Genomic DNA, 10,654 nt, shown 5'->3' with positions numbered 1-10,654 from the left:
CATTTCACTTCTGATTTTATTAATTTGGATACTGTCTCTGTGCCCTCTGGTTAGACTGGCTAAGGATTTGTCTATCTTGTTGATTTTCTCAAAGAACCATCTCCTGGTTTTTTTCATAATTTGTATAGTTCATTTTATTTCTACTTGGTTGATTTCAACCCTGATTTTGATTATTTCCTACCATCTACTCCTCTTGGTTATATTTGCTTCTTTTTGTTCTAAAGCTTTCAGGTTTGCTGTCAAGCTGCTAATGAATGCTCTCTCCAGTTTCTTTTTGTAGGCACTTAGAGCTATGAGTTTTCTTCTTAGTACTGCTTTCATTGTGACCCACATGTTTTGATATGATGTGCCTTCATTTTCATTAAATTTTAAAAGTCTTTAATTTTTTTTCTTTATTTCTTTCTTGTCCAAGTTATCATTGAATAGAACATTGTTCAGTTTCCATGTGTATGTGGGCTTTCCATTGTTTTTGTCATTACAGAAGACTACCTAAGTCCATGGTGATCTGATAGGATGCATGGGATTATTTCAAATTTTTATATCTGTTGAGGCCTATTTTGTGAGCAGTTATATGCTCAGTTTTGGAGAAGGTATCATGAGGTGTTGAGAAGAATGTACATTCTTTTGTTTTAAGATGAAATGGTCTATAGATATCTGTTAAATCCTTTTAGATCACAACATCTCTTAGTTTCACTGAGTCTTTGTTTAGTTTCTGTTTCCATGATCTGTCCATTGCTGAGAGTGAGTTGTTGAAGTCTTTCACTTTTATTGTGTGAGGTGCAATGTGTGCTTTGAGGTTTAGTAAAGTTTCTTTTATGATTGTAGGTGCCCTTGCATTTGGAATATAGATATTCAGAATTAAGAGTTTATCTTGGTAGATTTTTCCTTTTCGTACTCATGTATGAAGAAGTATCCTTTCTTATCTTTTTTGATAACTTTTGGTTGAAAGTCAATTTAATTCAATATTAGAATGGCTACTCCAGCTTGTTTGTTGGGACCATTTGCTTGGAAAACTTTTTCTCACCTTTTACTCTGAGGTAGTTTCTGTCTTTGTCACTGAGATTCATTTCCAGTATGCAGCAAAATGTTGGTTCCTGTTTATATATCCAGTCTGTTAGTTTATGTCCTTTAATTGGGGAATTACATCCTTTAATGTTAAGAGATATTAAGAAAAAGTAATTGTTGCTTCCTGTTATTTTTTTATTAGAGGTGAAATTATGTTTCTGTGGGTGACTTATTTTGCATTTGTTGGAAGATTACTTTCTAGCTTTTTCTAAGGTATAATTTTCCTCCTTGAGTTGGAGTTTTCCCTCTATTATCCTTTCTAGGGGTGGCTTTGTGGAAAGAAGATATTATGTATATTTGGTTTTGTCTTGGAATATCTTGGTTCTCCATTTATGGTAATTGAGAGTTTTGCTGGGTATAGTAGCTTGGGCTGACATTTGTGTTCTCTTAGTGTCTGTACAACATCTGTCCAGGATCTTCTGGCTTTTATAGTCTCTCGTGAGAAGTCTGGTATAATTTTTATAGGTCTGCCTTTAATAGTTCCTTGACCCTTTTCCCTGACAAATTTTAATATTTTTTCTTTGTTTTGTGCATTTGGTGTTTTGATTATTATGTGAAGTGAGGAACTTCTTTTCTGATCTAGTTTATTAAAGTTCTGTAGGCTTTTTGTATGTTTATGGGCATCTCTTTCTTTACATTAGGGAAATTTTCTTCTATCATTTTGTTGAAGATATTTACTGGCACTTCAAGTTGGGAATCTTTATTCTCTTCTATACCTGTTATCTATAGGTTTGGTCTTTTCATTGTGTCCTGGATTTCCTGTATGTTTTGGGTTAGGAGGTTTTGGCATTTTGCATTTTCTTAGACAGTTGTGTCGATGTTTTCTATTGTTTCTTCTGCACCTGAGATCCTCTCTTCTATCTTTTGTATTTTGTTGGTGATGCTTGCATCTATGACCCCTGGTTTCTTTCCTAGGTTTTCTATCTCCAAGGTAGTCTACCCTTGTGATTTATTTATTGTTTCTACTTCCATTTTTAGATTCTGGATGGTTTTGCTCAATTCCTTCACCTGTTTGTGGTATTTTCATGTAATTCATTAAGGGATTTTTGTGTTTCCTTTTTAAGGGCTTCATTCCTGTTCAACTGTGTTCTCCTGTATTTCTTAAAGTGTGTTATTTATGTCCTTCTTAAAGTCCTATATCATCATCATGAGAAGTGATTTTAAATCTGAATCTTGCTTTTCTGATTTGATGGGATATCCATGACTTGCTATGGTGGGAGAACTGTGTTTTCATGATCCCAATTAAGCTCGGTTTCTATTGCTTATGTTCTTGCACTTCCCTTTGGCCATCTAGTTATTTCTAGTTTTATCTGTCAGAACTCCTCAGAATCCAGCAGTCTCTGTGATCCTGTGATCCTAAGATCCTGGGTGTAAAAGCTTCCAGAAATCAGGCTGCCACTGAGATCCTGAAATCCTGTTGTGACCAAGCTCCTGATCTTGTGATTCTATGATCCTATGTTCCTGAGTGTGTTAGAGCTCCAGGGAGTCCAACTTTCTCAGTATTGTGGTATTGGATGCAAAGCCAGGACCCAATGTCTGCTCCAGGCACCAGTTCAGACCAGAACGAACCTATGCCACTGGTCGGACAGAGGTTCCTAGGTTCTTGGGAGGTGCGGTGGGGGTGTCCCAGTTACGCCCTGTTTGGTGCAGGTATGGTGGCCTTCTCATTTAGGATCCTGGGCATGTTAGAGCTCCTGGGAGTCCAACCTCCTCTGGGTGTTATGGGATTGGGTGCAGAGCTGAAGCCCAAGGTCTGCTCAAGGCACAGGTGTAGACTGGAAAAAAACTGTGCCACTGGCTGGGCAGGGGTTCCTGGATCCCTGGGGGTCCCAGTTACTCCCTGTTTGGGGCCAATCTCAATGCCTCCTTACCTAAGATCCTGGGTAGGTTAGAACTCCTGGGAGTCCAATTTCCTCTGGGTGTGGTGGGTTTGAGTACAAAGTTGGCACCTGATGTCTAGTCAGAACATTGATGCAGACCAGAAGGACCCTATTTCTTATATAAAATGATATTTTGTTTGTTACAGGTCACATTATCACCAGGCTACCTAGGACACATAATTCAAGGTAAATTCTAACTAAAGAGTTGTAATTCTGGTTTGTTTAGGGAATACTGGTTAGAAATAAAAGGTCACAGCAGATGTATTTTTCTCTAATATGTTTGATTCATAATGGGCTCGAGTCTTTGTATGGTCTGGTGGGGGTACTTTGCCATGTAATATGAGATCATTTCTCAAAGGTCTCTCAGAAATATTATCCTTTAGGACTCTATATGGGAATATGTGAAGGTTCATCTGGTTAATTTAGTACCTTGAAAATAAATTGAGGCATCTTAAAAATTAGGAAATCTGCCTTGAGCACATATATGAAAATTTTGCCTGAGATTTCATCCTGTGAGCTGTCTATAGGCACTGGACAATTCTCTGACAGTTATAGCATGCTTCCCCCACACTAAGCTTATAGAAAAAAAATAAACTTCCCAATATTATTATTATTTCTGTAGAAAACTTTAGGTGACGATTATTTAATTTGCTTGCTTCATTGGTCCGAACAAACTTCTAAAATACTTTTTGTCTAGAATGCTTTGGGGAAGAATGTGTAATTTCTAATTCCCCAAGTTATCTACTATTCTTGTCATTTGTTCATGAATCTGATTATGAGGGCCATTTCCAATGCTACCCCCACAGCTACAGATATAGAATCTAAAGCAAAGTGTTGCACTTCTGTGTTTGCTGAGATGCAACTGAAGCTCAGAAGCACAGACTTCTAGGACACTGACTTCCCTATGACCCTCGGCTATTTTTATTGTTTTTAAACACATCCAAAAGCTTGCTTTCAACCTCTTTTTCTAGAAACTATATTTCTATTCAAAAGTGAAGAACTCAAAAAACAATGTAGTACACTTTTAACTTTTTATGCTTTTAATTCAAACTTAAGAGCATTTGCTTCTAGCTTCCTTTCTTTTTGCTGTTTATTTGTTTGTTTTATCTGGGTTTTGAGACACGGTTTCTCTGTGTAGTCATGCTTTCTTGAAACTCACTTTGCAGACCAGGGGAAGCATGGTAGTGTGGGGGAAGCATGCTAGCTCAAACTTGGATATCTGACTACCTCTGCCAGGGTGCTGGGATTAACGGTATGTGCTACCACTGGGAGCTAACCTCTGGCTTTCTTCCATATCTAATATCAGAATAAATTTTGATTGTTGTCTACTACACAGTGGAGCATGAATCAGAGATGGAAATTCAGAGAATTCATGTATTTGAAATACTATGACACATAGTCCTTGAATTTTATTCAAGCAGGTATAATTAAATTTTTAAAGATGTTTTGAGATGGGCTCATACCTATACTAACCATTTCTAGAGTACAGAAGAAATCATTACTGTGTGCTTTTGTGTGTTTTTCTTACCTTGCATGGAATAGAGCCAGAGTGATAAAGTATCTCTAAAATGATGTTTAAGTTAATTCTCTTAGATTTCAGAACTAGGAGTCTATATCAAGCCCTTATGGGAATATCCTGTGAAGTATACAAAACTCAAATGGATGAGGGCTGTAATCTTTCTCCTAACCATTGCACCTCAACCACACTACAGGTTTTAAATAATCAAAAACTTATTACTATATCATAAATGTATGTTATTTATTTGCATATACTTTAGGTAAATTTTGGTTAAGACCTTGCAGGGCCACATTGATTTTTCCCAATTGTCATTGACTTTATTTTGCTTTAAAGTACAGACTAGTCCAAAGGCCCAACTCCCCTCACAGAGCTGAAAGTTTCTTATCCCAATGAATGGAAAAGGAAAGCATGTACAGAAGAAAGTAATTCTATTTTATAAAGTTGATTAGACATTTTCCTTCTCGGCTTAATGGCATTTGATATGAGCACTCTAATTCACTGCATCATGCAGAAAATGTAAAACGACAACTTTTCTGAATGGCAACCATAATCCATAGGGTTTTTTTTGTATATCAAAAATGAAAAGCACTAATGCACTGTGTAGATACATCTTCTGGTTAGGCACATGGAAAATGTTTTTAAAATTTGGCAGCCTTTAACCAGAGGGCAAAATGTTCAAAGCCAAGGATTATACTACTTGCATATGAATGGCTCTTTCTTTAGATTTTCTATGCTATATTATATCTGTCTTGCATTCTGTTGATCTTTCCAAAGCCATTTATTTTGTATTTAAACTCCTTGCTAGTATTTAATGGTAAAAAGAATAATGTTCCCTTGAACTCCCCCTCACCTTTTTTTAATTTCCAAATTCCCTCAATGCTTAGTAAATCATAAAGCTGAAGGTAGAGTGTAAATATTTTCCCAAAGGATACATATAGTCTTCAGGTTATTATGATTAAAATGAACCAAAGTAAGTCACTAATTATGGGACAGTGGGGTTGGTTCATAACTAGCTTAATAGTAATACTTAATGTGTGAAATCCCAACTTAGGAAACTTTGGTAGAATATTCTCTTTTTCTGCTTTGAATATACATGGATGTCCTGTGTGGCTCCTGAATGCAACAGTGCCAAACATTTCATATTCACTTTTCTTAATATTTGGAATAATGCAATGGTGCCAAAGCTTTTATATTCACTACCCTTAATATTTGGAATAAATTGGGTAGTCATTAAGTGTTTATTTAAAAATCAGTGCTCAATATGAGTATACTTGACACAATGTTGATCAAATCTATAAAATGAAGGATCAGAAAAATAAATAAATAAAAACAACCAGAGTGCACTATTGCTGGTGCACATGATCAACCAGGTCTAATGAGAAGCTGGCCACAGAGAAATCATACTTCATTCAAAATAATAGAGTAGAAATACAGCTTAACAATAGACTGTGTTTGACACATGATAGAAAAAGTTCTACAATACAGAAGATTCAAAATGTTATAAGAACATCACAATGCTTCCAATTAAAATAATATAATCTTAGGTTACACTAAAAAAGAATGGAGTATTGAGCTAGACAGTTAAACTCTTGAGTTGAGTTTCTAGCAGAATATTCTTGTTGACTAAAATCAGCTGTACTAATGATCCAATTATCCAATTTCAGTTTGCCTACGACAGAACTACCATTTGAGTGTTTCACATCTATTCAGGAATCCCAAAAATGAAATTATAATTATATCCAAACTGAAGCTAGGGACTTTAGACAAACAAATAAACAAAGAAATAAACAAAAACAACTTGTAAAGTAAATGCAAAATAAAGGGCACTCAGTAGGAAAATATAGTAGCCATCATTTATAATACATAACACACCTGAAAGCTTCCACATAAAAATACAGAGTTATGTCAGAAATACACTTAAATGTAGTGGACATCAAATGTTTGAAGTTCTAAAAATAAGATAAAAGAAAATGCAACATTCTTTGAATGCAAATGCATTCCAACAGTTTAGATAAAATAACACACCATCTTAGTCTCCACTGATAAGATAATAGCTGGAGCATTGTTCTCAATTATAAATAATCATTGAGAAAATCTAAAATCTGACAGAGAAGATACACAGATGATCGGATGGCTTGAATTCATATCATTTTAGGGAAATATGAGGCAATTTGAAATGCTTTGCATGGAGGATAAAGAAGAATCATGATATATATATATATATATATATATATATATATATATATATATATATATATATATGGTTGGGAATTGGAGCCGGTTCTAGTTTGGCTTTCAGTTGCTTGGAAACAACACTGATAAAAGCCAACTTGGGGAAAAGGGTTTTATTTTGATTTACATCTTCCAGGTTACAATCTAGGGAGTTCAGGGGAGGAACTCACAACTGGAACCTAGAAGCAGGAACTGATGCAAAAGTCTTGGGAGAAAACTGCTTACTGGCTTGTTCCCCATGGCTTGCTTAGCTCTTGTTCTTATACCACTAGGCCCATCTGATAAAGATTGACTCTGTCCACAGTGGATTGGACCCTCTCACACAAATCACTACTAGAGGGAATGTCCCAAAGACTTGCCTATAGGCAACATGATGGAAACAATCCATAAACTAAGATTACTTCTTCACTGATAACTCTAATGCATATCAAGTTGACATGAATGAAATAACCAGCACAGATCCTGGAGCTAAAATTTCAGGAGCACTGTCATGCTCAAGTGAGTAGTTTGGAAAGGGATCATTGATGTGACTGCCCAGGAGAGCACAGAAAGAGAATGTATGAAGTGTGCTACAGGATGTGGAGTAGTTGTGAGGAGCACACTCCCTAAGGTAAACAAACATGAAAGCTTTCCTCTAACTCTCAGAGTCCCGTATACAGAAAACCCAGTTTTAAAAGAATCACAGCCAAAACACCAGAAATTTGGAACTTGCAGGTAAATGGATGGGGTGTTTCAGTTTGAGAAGGGACTAAGCAATGCTATGGAACCTGTTGGCCAGGTCCACTTTCCTATTTTAGACAGATACCTCAGAAGTATGGAGTGTGCATTATATACTTTTTGCTGTTTTCATAAAACAGCATAACTGAAAACAAGCCATGGAAGTGTTTATTTTTGTTTATAGTTCCAGAGGGAGTTGTCATAATGGTATGAGATGCATTGGTACAAGTGGCTGATGCCTTTGTACGCTTTGAGATTATCCACACACAGGAAGCAGAAACAAAACTGGAAGTTTGGTGAGCTCTCAAAGCCCTCCTTTAGTGGTACACTTTCTCTCAAAATGCTTTACCTTCTAAAGATTCCACAATTTTCTCAAACAATCTCATCAACCAGTATCAAGTGTTTAAATACATGAGCCTATTGAGGTGTTCCTCATTCAAGCCATTACAGAGGTTTATCATAAAACTAAAGTTAAAGTGATCAGGTGACCCATTATGCAACTTCAGGTTACATACTCAAAGAATTTTAAGTCCTATGTACAAATAACTACACATAGATTTTTTATTGTTGTGATGCAATAGTTAATATGTTCACTTAAAATAATTTGTATTTATCACTCTGCGCAAAAGTAAAGCCCAAGTGAATCAAAGAATACAACATAAAACCAGGTATAGTAAATCTAATAGAACAGAAATTGGGAATATCCTTGTACTCGTTGGTCCAGGAAACAACTTCATGAACAGAACACCAATGGCTCAGGCACTAAGATCAACAGTTAATAAGTGGGACCTCATGAAATTGAAAAGCTTCTGTAACTCAGAGGACACAATCAGTAGAACAAAATGAGAGCCTATAGATTGGAAAAAGCTCTTCACCAATCCATCATCTGACAGAGGGCTAATATCCAAAAAATCATAAAGAACTCAAAAGTTAGACAAAAAAACAAACAATTTGAAAATGGAGTACAGAGCTAATCAGCTAACACTCAACAGAGAAATCTCAATGGCCAAAAGAAACTTAACAACTTGTTCAACATCCTTAGTCATCATGGAAATTCAAATTACCTTACATCCATCAGGATGATTAAGATAAAAACTCAAGTGTCATCCCATGTTGGTGAGGATATGGATGGAGTAAAGGGAAAACTCTGCCATTGCTGGTAGGAGTACAAACTTAACCAATCACTCTGAAAATCAATTTGGCAATTTGTCAGAAAATTGGGAAACATTCTACCTCAAAACCCAACTATACCACTCCTGGGCATATACACAAAAGACTCTCCACTGTCCTTCTTGCTCAACTATGTTCATAGCACCTTTATTTATAATAAACAGACGGTGGAAACAACCTAGATGCCCCTCAACTGAAGAAGAGATTTTTAAAAAATGTGGTTCAATTTACACAATGAAATATTACTCAGCTATTAAAAACAAGGTTTTTTGTACTTTTTTGACCATCTCTGTTTTTAGATTGAAGAAGTTTTCTTTTTATGATTTTGTTGAAGATGATTTCAGGCCCTTTGTTTCTGGAAATCGTTGCTTTCTTTTATTCGTATTATTCTTAGGTTTGGTCTTCTCATTGTTTCTTGGATTTCTTGAATGTTTGGGTTAGTAGCTTTTTATAGTTTTGTATTTTCTTTGACCTTGTATCAATATCTTCTATGGTATGTACTACACCTGAGAGTCTGTCTTCTATCTCTTGTATTCTGTTGATGATGCTTTTGCACCTGACCTCTTTTCTGGGTTTTTCATTTCCAGGTTTGGTTCTGTTTGTATTTTCTTTATTGTTTCTATTCCTATTTTTAGATCTTGGGCTGCTTTGTTCATTTCTGCCACCTGTTTGCTCATGTTTTCTTGTATTTCTCTTAGGATTTTTTTGTTTCCTCTTTAAGGGCTTCTACCTGTTTAATGATATGATATGTATACATATTATATATAAGCTACTACAAAGATTCTATCAGAGAACTTCTACAACTGATAAACAACTTTCAGTAAAGTGGCTAGATAAAAAAATTAACTCAAATAAATCAGTAGCTTTCTTTTATACACATGATAGATGGGCTGAGAAGGACATTAGGGAAACAACACCCTTCACAATAACCACAAACAGTATAAAAGATCTTGGTGTAACTTTTACCAACCAAGTGAAAGATCTGTATGTCAGAAACTTCAAATCCCTGGAAAAAGAAATCAAGGAAGACCTCAGAAGATGGAAATATCTCCCATGCTCGTGGAGTGGTACAACTTACATAGTAAAAATGGCCATCCTACCAAAAGTAATATACAGATTCAACACAGTCTCCATCAAGATCTCAATACAATTCTTTACAGAAATAGAAAGAGTAATTCTCAAATTCATATGGAAAAACAAAAAACCCAAGATAGCCAAAACAATTCTCAACCATAAAAGTACTTCCAGGGGGTAATCACCATCCCTGACCTAAAGCTGTACTACAGAGCAATAGTGATAAAAAAAAAACTGTATGGTATTGGTACAGAAAAAACAGGTTGATCAATGGAATAGAATTGAAGATCCAGAAATAGGCCCACACACATATGGCCAATTGATCATTGACAAAAAAGTAAAAAAATATACAATGTACAAAAAGAAAGCAGCCTCAATAAATGGTGCTCATCTAACTGGTATGTAGAAGAATGCAAATTGATCCGTGTTTATCTCCTGTACAAAGCTCAAGTCCAAGTGGGTCAAGGACCTTAGCATAAAACTAGATACACTGAATTGAATAGAAGAGAAAGAGGGATAGAGCCTAGAAGTCATTGGCATATTGGAAAATTTTCTGAACAGAACACTAATGGCTAGGCTCTAAGATCAACAATCAATTAATGGGACCACATGAAACTGAAAAGCTTCTGTAAGGCAACAGACACAGTCAATGGGACAAATTGGCAACCCACAGAATGGAAAAAACTTCACTAACCCCATATCTGATAGAGGGCTAATATCAAAACTATATAAAGAACTCAAGAAGCTAACCTCCAAAAAGCTAAATAACCCAATTAAAAACTGGAGTATGGAGCTGAAGAGAGAATTTACAAAAGAGAAATCTTGAATTGCCGAGAAGCACTTGAAATGCTGAAAGTCCTTAGTCACTGGAGAAATGCAAATCAAACTGACCCTGAGATTCCACCTCACAATAACTAGAATGAATACAGTCAAAAACTCAGGTGACAGCATATGCTGGCCAGGATGTAGATGTAGAGGAACACTCCTCCATTGCTGG

Source organism: Arvicanthis niloticus, chromosome X, assembly GCF_011762505.2.
Source record: "Arvicanthis niloticus isolate mArvNil1 chromosome X, mArvNil1.pat.X, whole genome shotgun sequence".
Classification (NCBI taxonomy): Eukaryota; Metazoa; Chordata; class Mammalia; order Rodentia; family Muridae; genus Arvicanthis; species Arvicanthis niloticus.
Note: the sequence above shows the minus strand (reverse complement) of the source record.